General features: G+C 36.6%; 1 protein-coding gene across 2 annotated transcripts in view; it reads left to right on the top strand.

The window, feature by feature from the left end:
• The first annotated feature begins 3,126 nt into the window (after window positions 1-3,126).
• Window positions 3,127-20,076, top strand: part of EFR3A_1 (membrane anchoring protein efr3a) — a 63,974-nt gene continuing 47,024 nt past the window's right edge. The window contains exons 1-10 of one of the 2 annotated variants that reach the window (XM_051211522.1): window positions 3,127-3,186; window positions 3,233-3,318; window positions 3,360-3,478; window positions 3,509-3,656; window positions 3,695-3,816; window positions 3,851-3,982; window positions 8,621-8,749; window positions 11,132-11,210; window positions 13,149-13,350; window positions 18,790-18,888. The gene's annotated coding sequence lies outside the window, so the exon portion shown is untranslated. Of the gene's footprint in view, window positions 3,187-3,232; window positions 3,319-3,359; window positions 3,479-3,508; window positions 3,657-3,694; window positions 3,817-3,850; window positions 3,983-8,620; window positions 8,750-11,131; window positions 11,211-13,148; window positions 13,351-13,885; window positions 18,889-20,076 lie in introns of those variants that run through there. The other variant, XM_051211523.1, reaches the window with a different exon arrangement.

The raw sequence follows: 20,076 nt of genomic DNA on the forward strand, positions 1-20,076 counted from the left end.
TCGGAATCTGTAGGCACTAAAGAGATAAAATAAATGTAAAGGGATCGAAAAATTTAATACGTAATATACATAATTGCAGAAGGCCAGAGAAAAAGCGTTACATACGGAGAAGAACAAAAACGTTGCCACTTGGAGACAATGATTGGGGGATTTTCACACATATATATGCACATTCGTTCAAGGATTGTCTTAAACCTACATTTAACTGGATATCCTAACACTCATGGTAGACTTTTGAGGAAAGCGAAATCGTCCACAAAATTAACACAGCGACACTAGGCCAAAGAAAGCTGAAAACTGGCCATACAAACGTTTCATTCCAGGTTACGGAGCCTCTACTTTACATCCTGTTACCAACACATAGTGACTCTTAAACATCGATGGAGCCATTTTATATTCTTTTAATCAGGACACCAAAACAATCGCCCATGCAGGCAGAAAAAAACTGTTGTTGTATTGGAAAATACAGCAATGTCACAGTATTTTAAGACAAAACATTTTCTGTACGATTCGGCTACATAACTTATTCTAGGACATCTGTTGTTAGAAAAAAACATTAAGGGTGGAAATCAATTTCGAAGACGGAGTCACCATGACTTCTCATTGTCTCTATAGAATCACCGTCTACTTCGGTATTGATACTACTTTAATAATATAATTAATCCCAAAATCATAGATTTGTCCTGATATGAGATCCAACGTTGAAGTCACGGCATTATCTACAATGACTCGTCCTATCGTGATAATGAGCAGTATGGCTAGTAGCAGCTTTCGAGAATATATTTGAGCTGGAAAGAGAGTAATGCATTAGATAAAGTAATCGGGAGGTTATATGACTGTGCTTTCATGACGATATTTAATAAAACTAATAATATATGAATTGTTATCAAAAATGCTTTTATTAGGTGAAAATAGCTATAATTATATGAATTTTGGACAGATTGCTAACAGCAGTTCGTTGAGCGCTAGTGTAACCGTGAATGACGTGCCCTGAAATCAATTATTTGATGCGCAAAAAACTGGTTATTTATATTCATACTTATCGGCTCATTGTGCATACAGGTTAGTTGCAAGTTTCGAGTTTAGCATGAGGTAGGAAACGAATTAACCCTTGCTGTGCAGCTTGGGTGTTTCGCTGATTCCGAGAACCGTCAAATTACATCTCCCCATTTCCGTTGCTATATGACTAGTCCCCCCAGACTCCCACACTGCCTGAACGTTCCATGTAAGTATATCAATTGTTGCTCTGGTTGTTAGAAGGGGTATAGGTCTTGTGATTTTCAGAACATCTCGGCTTTCAACAAGAGGCGACACAATTCTTCTGAATGAAGGTCCTTCAACCCGGAGGGCAGAGTTTAAACTGTTTTTCCCGCTTAGCATTTTTTGGCAAGGTTTTTTTCCATGGTATGGGGTTGCTGACCCTATGTCCAACCCTGCTCCTTTACCCGAACTTGGAACCGGTAGTAGCCCTAGCAGAACTATAGGGTTATTTGTAAACGCAGCTAATACCTGTTAATAGACCATAGTGGCTAAATATGAATATAGATGACCAGTTATTGGCATCGATCGATCCAATAATCTATAATAACTAATCACCATTACAATACAACAATACACATGAGCATTAATTAACGAATTAATAACATAACGGGTTGAAGAAAAGATCAACAGATTAAGTTAAAGTGAATATGAGAACTAATAAAAGGTTAAGTCCTTTCAGTCGGTTTCACCGATGTAGGATTTAACCTAATTCAGTATTGCTACATTTATCTTTGTCACCATATTCATACACAGTCCCAAAATTGTAGATTTGTCATGACGTGACTACCTATTCCATAAGATCTTACGTTGAAACCACATCACTGTTTATTCAGACTCATCGTGTCGTGAGTCAGCAATACGATGTTTAGTACTTTTGGGGATAAGATTATATATCTTAATATAATCAGGGATCAGTTACACATTTGGCGACGCCTGCAAGCCTGAGCCATGCTACACCGATCAATTGTTCCCGCGTCCACCATTTTTGACTTTCTTTAAGTGTTACCTGGTGAATGTAAATTATTAATTATATGCTCGGCTTCAAAGATCATGTGGTTAGGAACCGATACCACTAAAACAACTCCTGTTTGGCTCAGTCCTCTAAACCCATGACCTGGCTACGTGCTATGTAGTAAACCTAGAGACCGAATAAAAGCTTTCTTGCCAACACTGAATTCACAGGTAGGCGAAAGAATAGAATGAACGTAGGCATCAAGGCTACCAAAAGTATCACCCCATTCGAGAGACCGAATAATAAGTGTTAGTCATCATTAGCTTTACCGTCCATGCAACCAGTTTTTCGTGATTGTAATGCGTTCAGCTTAGCAGACTAAGTTGGGTGTAGCTTAGTGTTATTTCATAGACCCTATAGTCTGGATAAGGTGGTCGAATGACGTCATAAAGCAGTTTGGTTGAAATAAGCCTATGTGGAAAGGGACCTTGATATATGTCAATGTTCTACTATCAAAAACTTGGTAAAGGCCTCAAAAAACGTAAATGTCCGGCCACTTTAGGTTTTTTATAGTTCATATAAGATCATACCCATTCCCTTACTAATTTATTTGCTCCAGGCCCGAAAAATCATTATGAGATCATCTTGACGTTTGCTCGAACACATAGATGAGGTAAGTCATGCATTATTTACCTAGTCAGACAGATCGGTTCCAGCCTGGATTTGACAGTTTGAGATGAAACGTTGTGGCTGAGAGGTTTGTCCAATTTTCCACCTTGAATAAGTTCAGCAAAGTTGAAGCCTCCGTAAATTTTCAGACATCTTAATCCGGATTATTCTTCCTTATGACTCTCTATCGTTGCTGAACCAAGCACATGTACTTTTTAGGTGAACAGAAAGGTTTTGAGAAATTTTCGTTGTCTTTTAAGTTGTTGTAAGGTTACCACAAACCTAAAAATGGTGGTACTGAACCATAGGCGTTTGATACATACAGCAGAGTATGGTGTCTTCATGTGTCAGTAACTGAAACCATCGAAAAACAATTGTGAAGGAAGTACGAATACTGAGGATTCGTACTACTATGCTATTAGTCTTTTCCATATTTCATTTGTCAAACTGTTTTATTGTTCAAACGTTGTGATTCAGTGTGTGACTTTTATGAATTGATGCGTTGCAGTGATTTGGAATGTTATGTAAGGTTTCTGTATTATTTTGCCTTTAATTCAAGGGATCTACTAGGTGTACGATCAACGTGTTTTAAGTGTGGGCCATGCAGACCGAAATGGATGAAAATGGTTGATAATTTGTATTCTGGCAGCCCTCAGGTTTGCTTGAAATGTTATTTTTGTATGTCGCGAATTTTTAGGATACTAATAACCATAATAAACTCATACATTATTGCTTACACCAGCCTGATAAGCTGGATCGAATTGCCAAGTACTTGCACCTGAGACTCTCACAGGATCTCAGTAGGCGTTATGATCAGTAAGCTTGTTTGATGTTTATTTCCCCAAGAAATATATCGATATCCGTCAAAGCTATTGACAAACTAATCCAAGTTTGTCATGGTCACAGACTAGTTCTGGCTATTAGTTTTTTGAAAATGATTCAACTACTTCTGGAGACTAATCGCATGGACCTACAAATAATGGCGTCAAAGTCGGCAAGTCACCAATCCTTTTTTGGTTAATTTGGGTGAAGTTTGTAGAGTTTTCTAAGATAGACGATGATTCTCCCAACTATCACAAGGAATGTAATGAGATTCTTGACCATTTTGCTGCTATGGCTCACGCATCTTTTCTCAACCCACAAGAGCGTAATGCGTAGGTCCCCATTAATTTTCTCAAGTGCTTCCAGTGTCAGAGTGGCAGGTATACAAGGAATCCAAGGTGTTGTTCGTAAAATGGTCAGTGATCAACTGATACTGGAAGTTCACGAGTCGAATATGGACAAAATCGTACTTCCACTCCTATTCAATATGTGTGATAAGTAAGATATCAAAGCAAATTGTCTGATTACAATTTAAAATTTAAGAGCTTGACTGTCTATTGACTTTTCATGAAACAGTTTATCAAACACGATTTTTCGATTTCCGGTTATTCATTTCAATACTTAATCTTAATGCCCGACCGAAGCTGCGGTGGTCGGGCTTGCCTATCGTGATGACCCAACCGAGCTATATTGGCTGGAACATATGTTCCTGTAGGCTCTACCGCGCCAGGCAGGTCGATTGAAGAACGGTAAGACTAAAAGCAGCAACTCAAGGTCTGAGGGCGAAGTCGTACTGCTGACTGTAGAGGGATGTGACAGCAGTAAGGTGTTTCCCTCAGACAACCAGCATCTGCAGCGACGCTGCCTTCCCACAAGGAGGGGTGGGGTTAGAAAAGGTCGACCCTAAAATTGTCACACCTCACCTTACCTCACGGATTTCCGTTTCCTGCAGTAAGGCCCTTTGAAGAACGGAGCTAACACGTCAAAAACCTCCCACGAAAAGGCCGTGCGCAACCGGCCTCAAGCAGTTGTCCCTTGGGCTCTGCGGTCACGCTCTTAGGTCGTTAAGACCAACACTAATACAATTTCCTTTTCAGGTTCCTCAAGAAATACCCTTCCATGGTGTGGGCAGCCGGGAAGTGATATCAGACCTCATATCCGTAACAGCACACGGGACCAAGTTGGTCACATTCAAATCCTTCCTACACCTAATACCTCTCTTATCTCCATGACTAACCCTCCTCACGTATCTTTATCACCTCGCACCGCTAGGGCAAACGATTCGAGTACGCGGAACGCTATTCCTGGTCTCCTGAAACCACGCCCTAAACTACACGTAGGAGCTTTTAACGTCCGAACACTGTGCCAAATAGGACAGCAGGCTTCCTTAGCTAAGACTTTAGAACCCTGCGTCATCGATGTGTGCTGCGTCTCCGAAACGCGCATACAGGATTCGAGTAGTGACACCATGCCAAAATAAAGAACCGACTCGGTTCACACTTCGTGTATCTGGAAGCTCTGATTCTGCTTCCCGTGGCCTTGCCGGCGTAGGTATAGCATCGAGTCCTAGGGCAGAGCTAGCTCTCTCAGTGTGGATCCCAGCAGACAGTCGTTTGTGCGCTGTCCGACTGAACGGAACAGTAAGGATCCGAAAAGATAGGGACACTCGTCGTTGCTTCTTCGTCGTCTCTGCCTATTCTCCTACTGACTGCAGTACATATGATGTAAAAGATGAGTTTTACAGAAAGCTCTCCGACCTTCTCCGAAAAGCTAGGCGCTCGGATGTACTAATAGTGTCTGGTGACCTTAATGCTCATGTAGGTAAACTAAGCGATAGGGAAAGACACCTGGGTGGATCCTATAGCATCGTGGCTCAAAGAACAGATAATGGCGACCGTCTGTTTCAGCTATGCTCAGATAACCGCCTGTTCCTTGCAAATACTAACTTTAAGCATAAGGAAAAACATCTTTTGACATGGCGACCCCCTAAGTCGTCCCAACGTTGGACCCAAATAGATCACATCGCTATCAGCCACCGATAGAGGAGCTCGATAGAAGATTGTCGCTCATTCTGGAGCACATGCTTAGATTTAGATCATGCTCTAGTACGAGCGCGTATTTGCCTGCGTCTTACTGGACGTAGGAAAGACGCTGCAAGGAAACCTCTTAGGGCCCTACTTAATGATAGTCAAGCTAAGAGTATATTTCAGGAACAACTAGAAAAACAGTTAGGCAGCCATGTATGTGATGCCCACCCCGAGGCAGCATGGGATGATATCCGAAAAGCTGTGGAAACAGCAGTGATATCTGCTAGTAAGGTAAACCATAAGGCTAGGGAGAAACACTGGATTTCAGCAGCATCTACTGCACTGATAGATGTTCAAAAACCCATTTCATATGGCTCTGAACATAACGAAGAGCTGAGTCAGCCCATGCGCAAGCTGACAGGAAGACTACGCAATGATCGTGAACAGTGGTGGGTAGCGAAAGCAAGAGAGATGGAAAAGGCAGCGGCATCAGGTAACAGCAGACAATTGTTCAGACTTGTTAAGGAAACCGGTATTAGGAAACCGACTGTTAGCGAAACACTCTCAGAGAAAGATGAACATATTATGCGTTCTCAATCCAGGAGATTGGATCAATGGGCAGAACACGTTAGGATTCAGTTCAACTGGCCTTCAACCACACTTCGGTTTCCCAAGATCTCCAGTCGACCTGAATGGCAAGTTAATGTAGGTCCTCCGTCTCTTCACGAAGTTGAAAAAGCCATAGGAAATCTGAAGTGAGGGAGAGCAGCAGGCCCTGACAGGTTCACCCCTGAGATTTTTAAGGATGGTGATCCAGTATTAGCAGTGAGATTGACTGAGGTCTTGGGTAGAATTTGGGGACTGGACGTAATCCCATCTGACTCATCTCAATCACTGATTGTGCCAGTCTATAAAAAAGGACAAAAGTCCTCTTGTGACAATCACAGAGGAATCAGTTTGACAAATATAGTGTCTAAAATATTAGCTTCAATAATACTTCGACGCCTAATCAAAGCTCGTGAAGAAAAGACTAGAGAAAATCAGGCTGGTTTTCGACCTGGACGTGGTTGTATAGACCACATGTTCACACTACGTCAGGTTCTAGAACACAGACACACATTCAGACGCCCCACAATCGTAGTATTTCTCGACCTTAAGGCGGCATTCGACTCTGTTGATCGTGAGGTTCTATGGCAGTGTTTGTCACTGAAAGGAGTACCAAAGAAGTACATTAACCTTATACAGGCTCTCTACTCGAACACAACTGATCGAGTGAGGGCTTATGGCGAACTGTCATCAGAATTGATTACCTCAAGTGGTGTTCGTCAGGGCTGTCCACTCTCCATTCTTGTTCATTTTTGTCATTGACGTGCTTTTAGAGATAACACTTGCCTCGTCTAAATTTCCAGAGGTTGAACTTCTACCGGGAGATTCACTTGTTGACTTGGAATATGCCGATGACATAGTTTTATTTGGCGAAGACGCTGACAAAATACCGAGTCTTCTGACCACTCTAAGCAACAATGCAAGCATGTTCGGCATGTGATTCTCCCTCTCGAAATGCAAAATGTTGCTTCAGGATTGGGTTGCATTGACACCCGAACTAATGATAGGAAGTGAAGTAATTGAGCGTGTCGATCGCTTCACTTATCTTGGAAGTCTCATCAGCCCTTGTGGTCTGGTGTGTGACGAAATCTCAGCACGGATAGAGAAGGCTCGACTAGCTTTTACCAACTTGCGTCATTTATGGCGTAGGCGAGATATCCGTCTATCAACCAAAGGAAGGGTTTACTGCACAGCAGTTCATTCCGTCCTACTTTATGGCAGTGAAACATGGCCGATAAGAGTAGAGGATATTCGCAGGTTACTAGTATTCGATCATAGGTGCATTCGAAGCATTGCTACGAGTAAGTAATGCAGTTGTTAGGATACGGGTACTAGGTAAGGATGGCAAATCAATTGATGAAGTGGTGAAACTTCATCAGTTGAGATGGCTGAGACACGTGTTACGTGTGCCCAACGACCGACTGCCTCGATGTGCGATGTTTTGTTGTATCGGAGTAGATTGGAAGAAAGTTAGGGGCGGCCAGACCAAAACATGGCACAAGTCCATGAAGTCACTGACAAGTGGTCTGAGTCAAGTCGGTAGGTGTAGACTACCTGGTTGGGGACAGCGAGATGATAGCAACCGATGGTTAGAGACCCTGAATAACATGGCTCAAAATCGTTTGCAATGGCGCAGGAGCATCCACTCTTTGTGTTCTCCCAAATTCTAATCTTCTGAATTCTTCATGTCCCTTTCTTCTTTCTTTTTCCAAATTTATTTCACTGGATTATACTCCTTGAATAACATCTTCAAACCCTAATCTTTCCGATCATTGCTTATAATTTTACTACATCTAGAACTACGGGATTTGAATCGACCACTGCATCTCTGTGCTAAGGTGGTGTGGCAACTCGAACTGATGTACGTACGTACGAGGTTCTACGTTGTTAGTGACAGACTGCTCATATTAAATGCAGTATTAGCCTACGTTTTCATTTTTCTGCCTGGGTGCCCAAACCGAAGCAGGTGGTTTCCTTAATGGGTCACACTCCGAGCCTTCGACCTAAAGGTCTAATCAACAAGGCAGTGGAGCAACGTAAGGAGATACAATCCCATGTTAGCCAGGGACCAACGATTGGTTCATAAACCATTTGTTCCTTCAGGATCCTGGAGCCCATGTGCACCATTGGTTTGAATCAGGGTTTTGTAACTCCCCTAGTTGGATGCTCCATATCCACCAACCCGGTTAAAGTGCCGGACATCCACTTTTCGTCCTCTCAATTTCGTAAACAACACCCACACCACGAGAAGGGAATGAGTGGGACTTCCCTGTCAGTGGCTTTATACACGTGACCATGTGAGAGCATTCAGAGAGGGAGAGCGAACTCTTCCCACTTTCGGCTGTACCAGGGCATTTAGGGGTATATATATATATATATATATATCATAATCCATGATTATATCACAGGTTATATTGCAATACTTTTAAATGATATTAGTCACTATTATAAATGAGGTTTTAATTTAATCTGTTTTTTCTCCTGGAAAATTCTTGTTCCCAAGGTTTGAACTAGATTCCAATTCAAATGAATCGCAATGTGATCCTTCACAAGAAGCTGTATATGTGTTCGAAGATATTGTTAGACAAGCTTCTTATACAAATATCAAACCTGTGGTAACATCTATTTTAACGTAAGTTTGTGTTTCTTCTATATGAATAAATAACAAGATGATTATTTGGCTTTGTATATTTAAATAACTTTTGCAGCTAGTTTTTCCCTACTTAGTAAAGCCGCGTGTGTTTGAAAGTCGGAGATATAGCTTTTATGTAGTAACATGCACACAAAATTTTTTAAAAATCTTAGACAACTAAATGGCACAATAGACAAAGAGTTCGAAAACGATAGAAGTACTATTCATCCAGGTCGCAGTTAAAAAGGTATTACAGAAAAAAGGTAAAATTAAGTTTCAGGCAAGTAGAAAACAAGTCAATTAATCTAAAGGGTGTGGCCAGTTATTCAGTTATAAGCAGCATACAACTTGCTACATATGTACATTTGTTTAATTTGACACGCTAAATCAACAAAGTGAGATAAAAAATTTTCTAAACAAATTCCAGAGTAATAGAAGTTGTAGACAAAGACTAGGCACAGAGAATAACAAGTGAGAAGAAAGAATCGATTTACAAAATTGAAAGGATAAAGTAATTTTGGAACTTAAATTCTGAGGGTGGATAAGGAGTGAATGCATCTAGAGCATTGCAACCGACTTCAGTAATCGTTTGAGCCCCAAACAAGTTGTCTACATCTATCAAGATGTCTCAGGCTGACAATTAAGGACGATCTGGGGATATATAACGTCCTAGTTCATTGTATTATATATTTATTGATTGAATTACTTAGAAGACTTGTTCCAATGAATCTTGTTATGTTGTTGGATGACTTTTTACCCTCACCCATATATATGTTTATACTAATAATCCTGAATAATTTTATCTGATTAACGTTTAAACGAGATGTAGGGCTCCCTTTTGTCACCTTTTTTTGATTAAATTGTGATATTTAATCCAGGTAGCGATCAAGTCTGTAATATAATATGATCACTAATATTTCTGTCATGTTCGACAGCTAAAATTGATACAAACCATGCATACATAAATTAAATAGGTATTTGTGGCCAACCGGACATATAAGTATGAAAAAGCTTCGGCTCGCCATGTAAATAATCTTAGATGGAAAGCACAACTAGTCATACAAATATTTTGAGGTTTAGTAATTCAAAAATCATGTATCTTTCGCAATTATCGGACTGTTATGTCTATACAGACCATCAATACGATGGTTTGTTCATCGAAGAAAATTTTCTTTTCGGCTATATCATTTGCCAAAGCTGTACAATCCTATTCAAAGTGAATTAAGTTATGCGTTTCTGTCGAGAAAATGCTAATAATGACACCAAAACAAAGACATTATTAAGTCGCTGACTGTCAACTAAATCACCTTGACGTGTTTGGCATATTCACTTATTAAAAAAATTATATTTTACAAAAAACAACATAAGTTTTCGTTTCCACGCAATTCTGGACCCACTAATAGCCATATCTTGGCTTTATATAGGACGGGCATTAAAAACAGGCCGAAATCCTGAGAAAAGCCCCTATTATATCGAGTTGTTCGTCTCGGATTCATTTAGAAAAGAATCGAATAAAATTAACAATAGTCATATGCTGGGAATAATAACATTTTGCAAGCGCCTTCGCTTAATTTTCTAATCCTTGGAGGGGCTGGTGGGCGCCTTGTGGTTTCCAACCTTCGATCAGGGGATCCGAAAAGGTTAATTCCTTAAGCAGTAGGTTGCATTTACTAGGATGAGCCTTTAAACTAACATCACTGAGTCACTGTAACACTAGCTGAATACGGTGAATATGTCCCTCGACGTTGTTGCTGGAAACAACAATATCATCTAGATAAACCACGCACACCTTCGAAACTAAATCTTTCAGGATTAATTGCATGAGTGTTTGAAAGGTTGCAGGGGCAGTAGTTAGTCCGAAGAGTATTGTTTGAAATTCGTATAACCCAGTCGGAATAAAAAGTGCCGTCTTTGCTCTGTCCTCTGGGTGTACCTCAACCTGCCAATACCCTGATTTGAATTCTAAGATTGAAAACTATGAAATGCTAACGTTTATTTCTAGGGACACTTCTCACCGATTATTCGTATAATCTTTATTGACTATTTGATGAATTTCATGACTAATTTTGATTACATGATCACTAAATCAATGCATCATCTAAGTGGATCTTCGCCGTGTATTTGTATGTTTGATTCTATAATTATATAAAATTGGTCCATTATTCATTAGTTGACGTTTTTTGCTATCGATTTGATTGGAGTTCGTTTTTAGGTTTGGTGAATATCCATTTATTTAACACAGTTTAGTTACTGACAGGTCAAGAATTATGTCAGTATTTAATAAATTACTATCTTCGAATGAAATTCATGCTAAAACACTTTTTTATTGAAAGTAAACGAATCTATGTACCGATGATTGTTGTTTTTAAATATTTTTTGTAGGCATTTAGATAATCATAAATTGTGGGATCCTTGTGATTTTCCTTTACTCATATTTCAATATCTTTTGGATTCACTCAAGGTAATAAACAAATTAATTTAAGTAGTTTTTCTTTGATGACTTTATATTTTAAAGTTTATTTTTATCGTAAATTGACACTATCTCCAGAGCTGTTCAAACCTAGGCAACACAGTTAAATGATGTTTTCACTCTGGTTTGGACATGCAGCCAGTAATCACTCAAATCTAAGACTGAGTCGAAGCCATTTCAGTGTCTCAACAAGCTTGATCAGAATTTAATACTAACATTCCCAAACTCTAGCCGATTTGTGATAAAGTGCTATCCTTATTCAGATTCATCAGTGTAAATTATTCACTCTTGACTTAATTGGCTCCAAAAGTCACAGCTTCACAGATCAATCGTATCGTGCTCGCTGCAAGATATAAGTATCCTTGTTCTGGTCCAGTGTAAGACCATGGATAAGGACTGTCAAGGTGTCTTCATCTATTCCAAAGCAGATGCTTTGCCCTTGATTCATTTCGACTGTTTTTAAATTGTTGTCGGCTGGTGATAAAGCATTTCCTATATTTTGATGATTTTCAGTTTCTTTGAGTGTTAAAAAAGTTATTTCGGTTTTTATTTGATTTCAAGTTGACGCTGAATTGATTGTTATTATTTCTTTCATAACAGATCGGCAAATATATACATCTATATATGTATACAATTTGAGTAAATATTGAAAATACTTACGCCTACAATATTCAAAACTAACAAATATGGAAAATTAATTTTTAGTGTTATTTCTCGGCTCGTTCACAGTGTTCATTCATCATCGCCCTTTGCAATAATAAGAAGATGTACATGTTTTTTTTTCCAGTAGTAAAAAAATATGTACATATTTGGTAATAACTCATTCCATCAAAGAAACATTTTAAAATTAATGAAATGTAATTCCACCTGTGACTGGGTCATTAGGCTGGTGACACTTAATTGAATAGTGAAAGTCAAGTTAAAGCCAGTGCTGATTTGCACGTTTCTGTTATAACTGAGAAAACTGATACTGGCATTAGGGGAAAGTGATTTTTTTTCACAATTCAAGCAAGAAGACAAAAATGGATGATTAATGGAAATCTTATTTACACTTCAGAAACACGACAATAGCTTTAATTAAATACGCATTTAGATATATATTTTTTAGTGCTGCTTGGTAATCAGTCAATAAATACTATACTTATCTAAAGTGGTGGAGATGAATTAATACATAATGAATACTTCATGTTATACTGAATGAACACCAAAACGTAATCTATCATTTTATTTCGTCTTAATAACGTCATTTGTAGAGGTTTTGTGTGTTTATGTATTAATATCTAGCGACTTTCAACCATTAGGTTGCAAATTTGAACTCTGCAGCACCTTTTTGGCGTTTAGGTGCAGCCCGAATAATTCAGTGGTAACGTTTCAAGCAGTAAAACTGAGGGAAATGGGTTCGAATCCTTTTAGAAAGCATCAGTTCTCTGACAATTACAGGTATATCTTGCTAACGAGTACCAACCATTAAGAATCCCTAGGTCTAAGGTTTCCTGCCGATTACCTCCAGCCACATGTCATCAACACCTACTTGGGTTTGGACCGTCTGGATGGTGTTATTAGCCTTCTCGCAAAAGGTTTGGCTTTAAAGCCGAGTACTTAAACATGTACTTGGTAAATGATTTATTCGAAATGTCAAAAGTTTTGTCGTTCTTCAATTTTTCAGTAAGTGGTCAACTGACATTGCCATGTGATAAAAAACAATTTTGGATTTGTAGAGGTTATTGTTGTCGTTGTCATTTTTTCAGATTGTTATTAGTAAAATATCATAATTTAATACAAAATGTGAGTGATCTTTCTCAGCATACACTGTCTGTGGTACCTCATATACTCGAATGACTGTCAAAGGGTTATTGTACAATATAACTCTATATTGTGTCTGCTAATTATGAGTAACTCAACGTTGTATGCACATTGTTTTGATGTCAGATGATTGGAAGCGATCGGCATGAAATCTTGGACCTAAGTTTTAAAATTTTATCGACTCTGATGGTGTTACACAATGTAAACCACTGTTTATTCAGTTATTTTCGTGTCAATTGAAATGGAGATGGTTAAACTTATAGATCAATCAAGATATAACATCAATTTATAAAATCATTACCTATTGGTCTTAATTATGCAGAAAGCTGTAAGTTCTCGTGGATTAATCTGTTCAAACATCAGAAATCAATATCTGTGAGTGTTTAAAAATGTTTAAGGCCCTAAGAATTCATCTCTTTGACATGCCTCAAATTCATCTGCTTATTTAGTCTTTCATCATTTTATTTTCCATGTCTAAACACCTTACAGTGTTAACCTTTAATGCACACATTTTTTTTCAAGAAGAACTGTATCTTTCTGTTCTAGTTGCGAAAAATTCCCATGATAATTTTTGACTGTTTGGGCAGAATTTCGTTGTATTTAAGTTTATCTTGTCGAATCGTCATAACCATCACTAGGACTGGTTATTCATTTTACCAGCTGGGTTATTTTGTCGAGCCATGTATTATTATTATAATCATCGTCATCATCATCAGGTTTCTTTTCCGTTTCTATTTAAATTTAATGATTAAAATGATCTCATCAGTGCTACTGTTACGATTAAACAGGATAATACATTATTATTATTATTATTATTATCGTTATTATTATTATCATTATTATTACATAGATTCGATTATTACAATAGATCGGTGTTAATTACGTAGTCAACTATGAGACACTGGTTGAATTTCTATTTGTAACCTTTAACATTTTATGAGTGGGATTCTGTCAAGAAGCGAATTATTTGATGAAAGCGCTTTCAGACGTATGATTCCTGGAACGAACCCCTCCTTAACGTATACTGCGCCTGTTAGATTATATATGTATTTATATATTGTGCAAATGAATCAGAAAATAATATTACTAGGATTCATTAAGTAAGCGTAACTTGATGTTGAGTGGACAAAAACGTACTTTCATTGAGGAAGGTCGGGAACTGGTTTTATTAGCGTGGATTTCCAAACCGAATTAGACGAAGAGTTTGATCTTAAACACCGCTTCATAAACTAATCAGGTGTAACTAAACTATAAGGCCAAGTCAATAATAACTTTATGATTTAGAAGCCAATTTTCAGTTAATGATCACAGAGTCCATATAAATCGAAAGTATCTCACCTCAGAAGTAATGACATACGTAAAACTCCTTGTTCTGTAATTTTTATTAGTTTTTCTTGGCTTATTATCGGTTTTCCATCTGAATATCATTTATCTGAGTGATAATAGATTCACACGAAAGGTTTTTTACTGAATTTTCCTCATAACCATAACTGTTTTTATCGGAAATTTATAATGTACAAAAGTTTTATGAGTAAATTCGTCGAAGTATAGCGAGATGAAATTATGTGACAACTATATGAGAAATTCAACAGTATAAATCTTCACTCATTTTAGCATTCTTACTTCATTGGCTCGCCTATTGTTTAATGAATTGATGAGGCTATTTGTTTAACCCTAATGTAAACAAAATAAACTAACATGAAATCGCATCGATTTACGTGTTACGTAGAACTTAGAAAGAAGTGAACATTTAATACGTTCATCACTCATTTTCATAACATGATCGTATAGTGTTCTTAATTGACTTTTCATGTGATTTGATATAAGGAGACGACGCATCTTAGCGTTCGAAAAATGTTTTCTTTCATGGTTTTAAATAATTTGATATTTATCACCAAGTACAGGTCTATACTATGTACTCGGCTTTGACTTATTATATTTCTGTGGGGGCTAATGATACCGCTCGATTTTCTCAACTGAAATTGATGGAATGAGGTTTGATTGAACCTATGAACAATTAGTTAAAAATCAAGTTCTTTAGGTATCAGGCTACCGTTATAATCTCTATTGTATGTGCTTATAATTGATTATCTTTCATATAGAACACTTTTGCTTTATCAGTCATATTTGTTTCTATCAGAATACTTTTCAGAATCGATACCTTTCGTTCATTTCTTTTGACTCTATTCCAATCAATATCAAGAAATTTATAGAATATGTTCATTTTATAATCGGATGATACCTTATTTTTCATTTCTCTTCTATCATTTGTCTTCTTGTTTGTTATCATCTCACGAATTCTCAGATGTCTATATATATATGCATTTGTATCGGCATGTGTTCTTCTGTTCAATTAATTATAAAAATAATTGAGGTCATTCACATATTCAAGCGGTTTTATGGTGGTTTTTAACAATTTTTTCTTGTATTAACATTAGTTGACGAACCACTGAGAATAAGGTTGATATTGAGTTACGTTCCCTTTAAAAAATCAGTAATAGTGGCCCAGATACACTTAGTCATTATCCTACCCTTTCATATTGATTAGCCAATGTAACTAATTTACCATATGTAGATTAATGTTTTCGTCTTCGAGCTACATCATAAGAGATTATCACTACCTGGTCTCGTGGATCGAATTAAGGGGGGAGGGTTCGAAGGTCTCTGGATTCATTATGTGTTTGTTTTACTTGATACATTAGTTCATCATCACTTAAAAAAGTTAAGCTTATAGTAATTAAAGTAAGTGACAGTATTGTGTACCTTGCGTATTGATTGACTTTTAAAGTTGAACTATTCAAAGGTATTCATATGAATTATAAAATTGGCTTACACTATCTATCTGTCAAAGCATTGCCGATAATTCCAAAAAATTAAAAAAAAGGTTCACTTAACACGAGCCTCAAGCTTCCAATAATCATTACTGATTGATAAGTTGTGAAACCTGTTCATTTTTTCTATAATTCTATCGCTGCAAAATATTAAAGTTTAAATTATCAGTATAATCACACTACTGTTATTACTATTCAGTTTTAAATAAACAAGAATTGTTTCAAGCATGCTTGTATGTGTATAGTGATGACTAAAGTAAATTTAAATATGAATTCACTGCTTAGATTACCGATACAATTAATTTTTACTGGAAGGAAAATATTTATTACGTAACTATGTTATCTGGCATACATTTACTTACGACTCACTGACGTCATACGGACAGGAAAATCTGTTTCGTCCTGGTTTCGTATTCTTTAATACACTACAAATGTCATTATTCGCCGTGGTAAACGAAGATCATGGCCTCCATCTTATGTTGGGTTGTAGGTGTGGATAGCTAAGGAGTGACAAACTAGGGGGAAAAGGTTGTCATGTTCTCCTTAGTTTTCAACAATTTTCCTACTGTGATCTATTTACTCACGAGTATCAAATCAGTTGATTATTTTCTCATATTTCCATAAATATTAGTGTAATTTATTTATCAAACACAAGTCAGTATACTCGATTATGAGACGCACTGTATGAGAGCTAATGATATAATATTCAGTTATCCAGACTGAAGTAGATAAAGTGAACTCATGCAGTTTAGTGGTAGAAAAAACAACGAATTGCAATAAACGAAATATGTGTAAATTTACGGGGAGTGAGAGAGCAAATCTATATTTCTTCCTTTTCTGTTATGTAAAAAAATTTCTCAGTGTATATTTAATCGATGTAAATGTGATTTTTACTGAAACTCTTGACTACATATTATAAGTTATTTACTAAATTCATATGAAGAAAGAAGGGTGGATTGGCATCTATTTTATTTCTAAAAGTTGACTATATGAACAATGAGTTTAGTGAACATTTATCAAGTTTCAGAAGGTAATATCTTTTCCACTTATCGTTTTTCTCCAAAATACATAAGATAAAATTGAAAATTAAACTATGAAATGATAAACTGAATTGCCTACTCTCCTTTATGAAACAATTTGATTTTAGTTCCCATTTACTTATTGTCCATGTGATGATCGATTGCATAAAATGAGAACATAGTAATAATAACATAGGTTTCACTGACATCAAACCAATACATTAGATTTTATCCCATTCACAGTAAACTAATTAGCTAATACACTACAATTATGTATGTCTGTGTTCATTCGATCGGGATTATTCGGAGTAAGGTTAACTAATAAGATGGAAATATCATCTTTCCAGCCAATCAAAATCCACTTGATTCTTTTCACGTCTGCATTATTTTGTATCTCTTATGCTACTGAAACAGTTTAAGTTGTTCACTGGTTTAATACACGATTAGCCATGTTTACTGTTTAAGTGTAAATGATGAAAATATACTGAAATTTAAATAATTTCAACAATCCATCAAGCTATTCCCAGTTCAAGACTCAATCATATACTAAATGATTTTGACATTCTACTTTGATATTGATCTGATCATAGGTGATATGTTTGAAGATTGATTATCCGATTGTTTTTTATTGTCTTCATATTACTACCATTCTACTCATGTTTTTTTCTTCGGATCTCATCGTGGCGAAGGTTGTTATGGTAATTGTAGTTAGTCATTTACATATTCTTCCTACATGTTATAATTGGCTTCCTTTTTTAAAAGTTTAAGATAGTGAATAATTGAGTGAAATTTTCGCTTATAGGCTTCTACAATACTATATATGTTTTCATTTGGCATATTAAATATGTGTACTTTTTTCATCACTTGATTTATTATTATCAGTATAAGATCGTCTGAGTTTTAACTGAGATCATGAACTGGTCAATGTTAAACCATTATGGAAAACCTGGTAGCGCTGGACGGCCGTTTAATTCAAGTATGAGACTCCTAATCAATGCTCATCCATGATCCTGTACGCTTCCAGGTTTCAAATGGTAGTCTAACATTGATTGGTTCATGATTTATCACTAATAATCGTCATTTTCATGTAATACCAACTTATTCATTATTTTTCTGTGAGCTCAGTGAAATATTGATGTTGAAGATTAGTCTTATTTACATGTTTTCATCAAGCTCATAAGGGATCATCAACTTTAAGGCGCATTCTACCATCGTAAAAGTAACAAGATGGGGACTTAAGATGTTTACTAAAATAAACTGAAGTTGTTATTGTTGGGACGGCTATCATGCAATGTTAACTTGAATAATTTTTGTACTTAAGTCTTGTAAATACGTGAAGCTAACTAGCACTCACTTTATCTTACTATTCCTTACTGAATTCTTATCACTATACATTATAAAATCTTTCACCAAACATTTAGTTTGGTTTGTTATTACATTACTGTTTCTCTAACCTCATGTTATCCATATTTATTCTAATTGTTAATTTCACAAATTCAATTGACCCATAAACTTGTTTTAGTTAGTATTGAATGATGGACATTTCAACACTAGGGATTTTATTTTATTTTACCAACAATCCTATATTCGTTCGCTGTAATTCTCACAAATATGTGGTTGCCTTAAAATTGGCTATCCTTTTGGAACATAAGTTTAAATTTATAGATGCAGAACCTAATGAACATTTATATTTCTCTGTTTTCATAAAATGAGGATTTTCGGACAAACCATAAAAAGTAACTGTTTAATTTTTCGAAGTTATTTTCTCTTCACTTATTTTTCGAATGATACCAATTAGTCGTATACTGAAAGCCATTGTCAAATTACTTTAATATTTTCAAACAAAATTAATACAAATTATTCATTAGTTTATATTTGTTTGTCTGTTTCTTGCCTCTGTTTTCTATTTTTATTTAGACAACTCAGGTGGCGCATAGTTTAGTCAAACAATTAGTTGCTCATCTCAGCTTACATGAATCCGACTTCACATTGTCTGAACGTACAAGTTTAGTTCAGGTAAAACACTAAGACATATAAACAATATACGCAAGTTTAATTTATCCTTTTGACTATTTCATTGACTCTCTCTCTCTTTTCTCTTGTTCGACTGTTGTTGATTGCTGTATTCTTGTTCTTCCTTTCTTGATTTTTGTCCAGGTTCTTGATAGAAATCCATTCCTTATGATGATGCTTCTTGAGTCCCAGAACCTCCTGACACATTGGAGTTAGTGATCCTTTGATCCCTTTCCAGTTGTCCTCCATTGTGGTTTCCTCTTCTTCCAGTAGATCTTGTAAGGCTTGGAATCTGTTATTGAGAGCTATCTTGAATTCGTTGAGTCTGTCAGTATCTCGAAGGAGGGCTGCATCAAACCTTTGTAATCCTATTTTTCTAGTTGTCCAGTGCTTCTTTAGCTTTAGTTTCATCTTCGGAACTACCAGGTGATGATCTGAAGCTATATCAGCTCCTTTTCTGGTTCTCGCGTTTTCCATTGACCTTGTGAATATTTTAATGATGCAAATATGACCGATCCAGTTCTTTGTAGTGTGATCCAGTGAAACTCATGTAGCTTTGTGCATGCGTTTGTGGGGGAATATTGTGCAGCTTATAACCATTTTGTTGGAGGTACATAAGTTTACAAACCTGTCACCATTCTCGCTCCCTTCTCTCAGTCCATGTCGTGACCAGAGTACAGCAGCATCTCTCCCGAATCTATCCTTTTCTGTCCAGCTTGGGTCTAATGTATTTCATTGATTCTGAGCACCACCAAATTGTATCTCTTCATTTCCGTAGCTATTTGATCAGTCCTCTCAGTCTCCTACATTGTCCGAACATTCCATATACCTATATTAATTGTTGCCGTGGTGGTCAGAAGGGGAATCGGTCTCGTGATTTTCGAAAAATCTCGGCTTTCTTCTGAATGAAGGTCCTTCAACTCTTAGGACAGAGTTTAAACAGTTTACATTGTTTTTTCTAACTAGAGTTCTTTAAATAATGTCGTTTTCTACGGGATGTGGTTGCTGACCCTATTAATACATTTATCATCGATTCCATTTCCTACAGTAATCGGTGTTTCTAATTTTATTTTTAAATATCATGTTCCTCAAATAAGTTGTTGTTTCTTCGCATATTACCAAATAGCTGCTAGATTTTTGGTATTCTTGATTAGAAGCTTATAAACTTCGATTATATGCTTACTTTATTGT

This window comes from Schistosoma haematobium, chromosome ZW (genome assembly GCF_000699445.3).
Source record: "Schistosoma haematobium chromosome ZW, whole genome shotgun sequence".
NCBI lineage: Eukaryota > Metazoa > Platyhelminthes > Trematoda > Strigeidida > Schistosomatidae > Schistosoma > Schistosoma haematobium.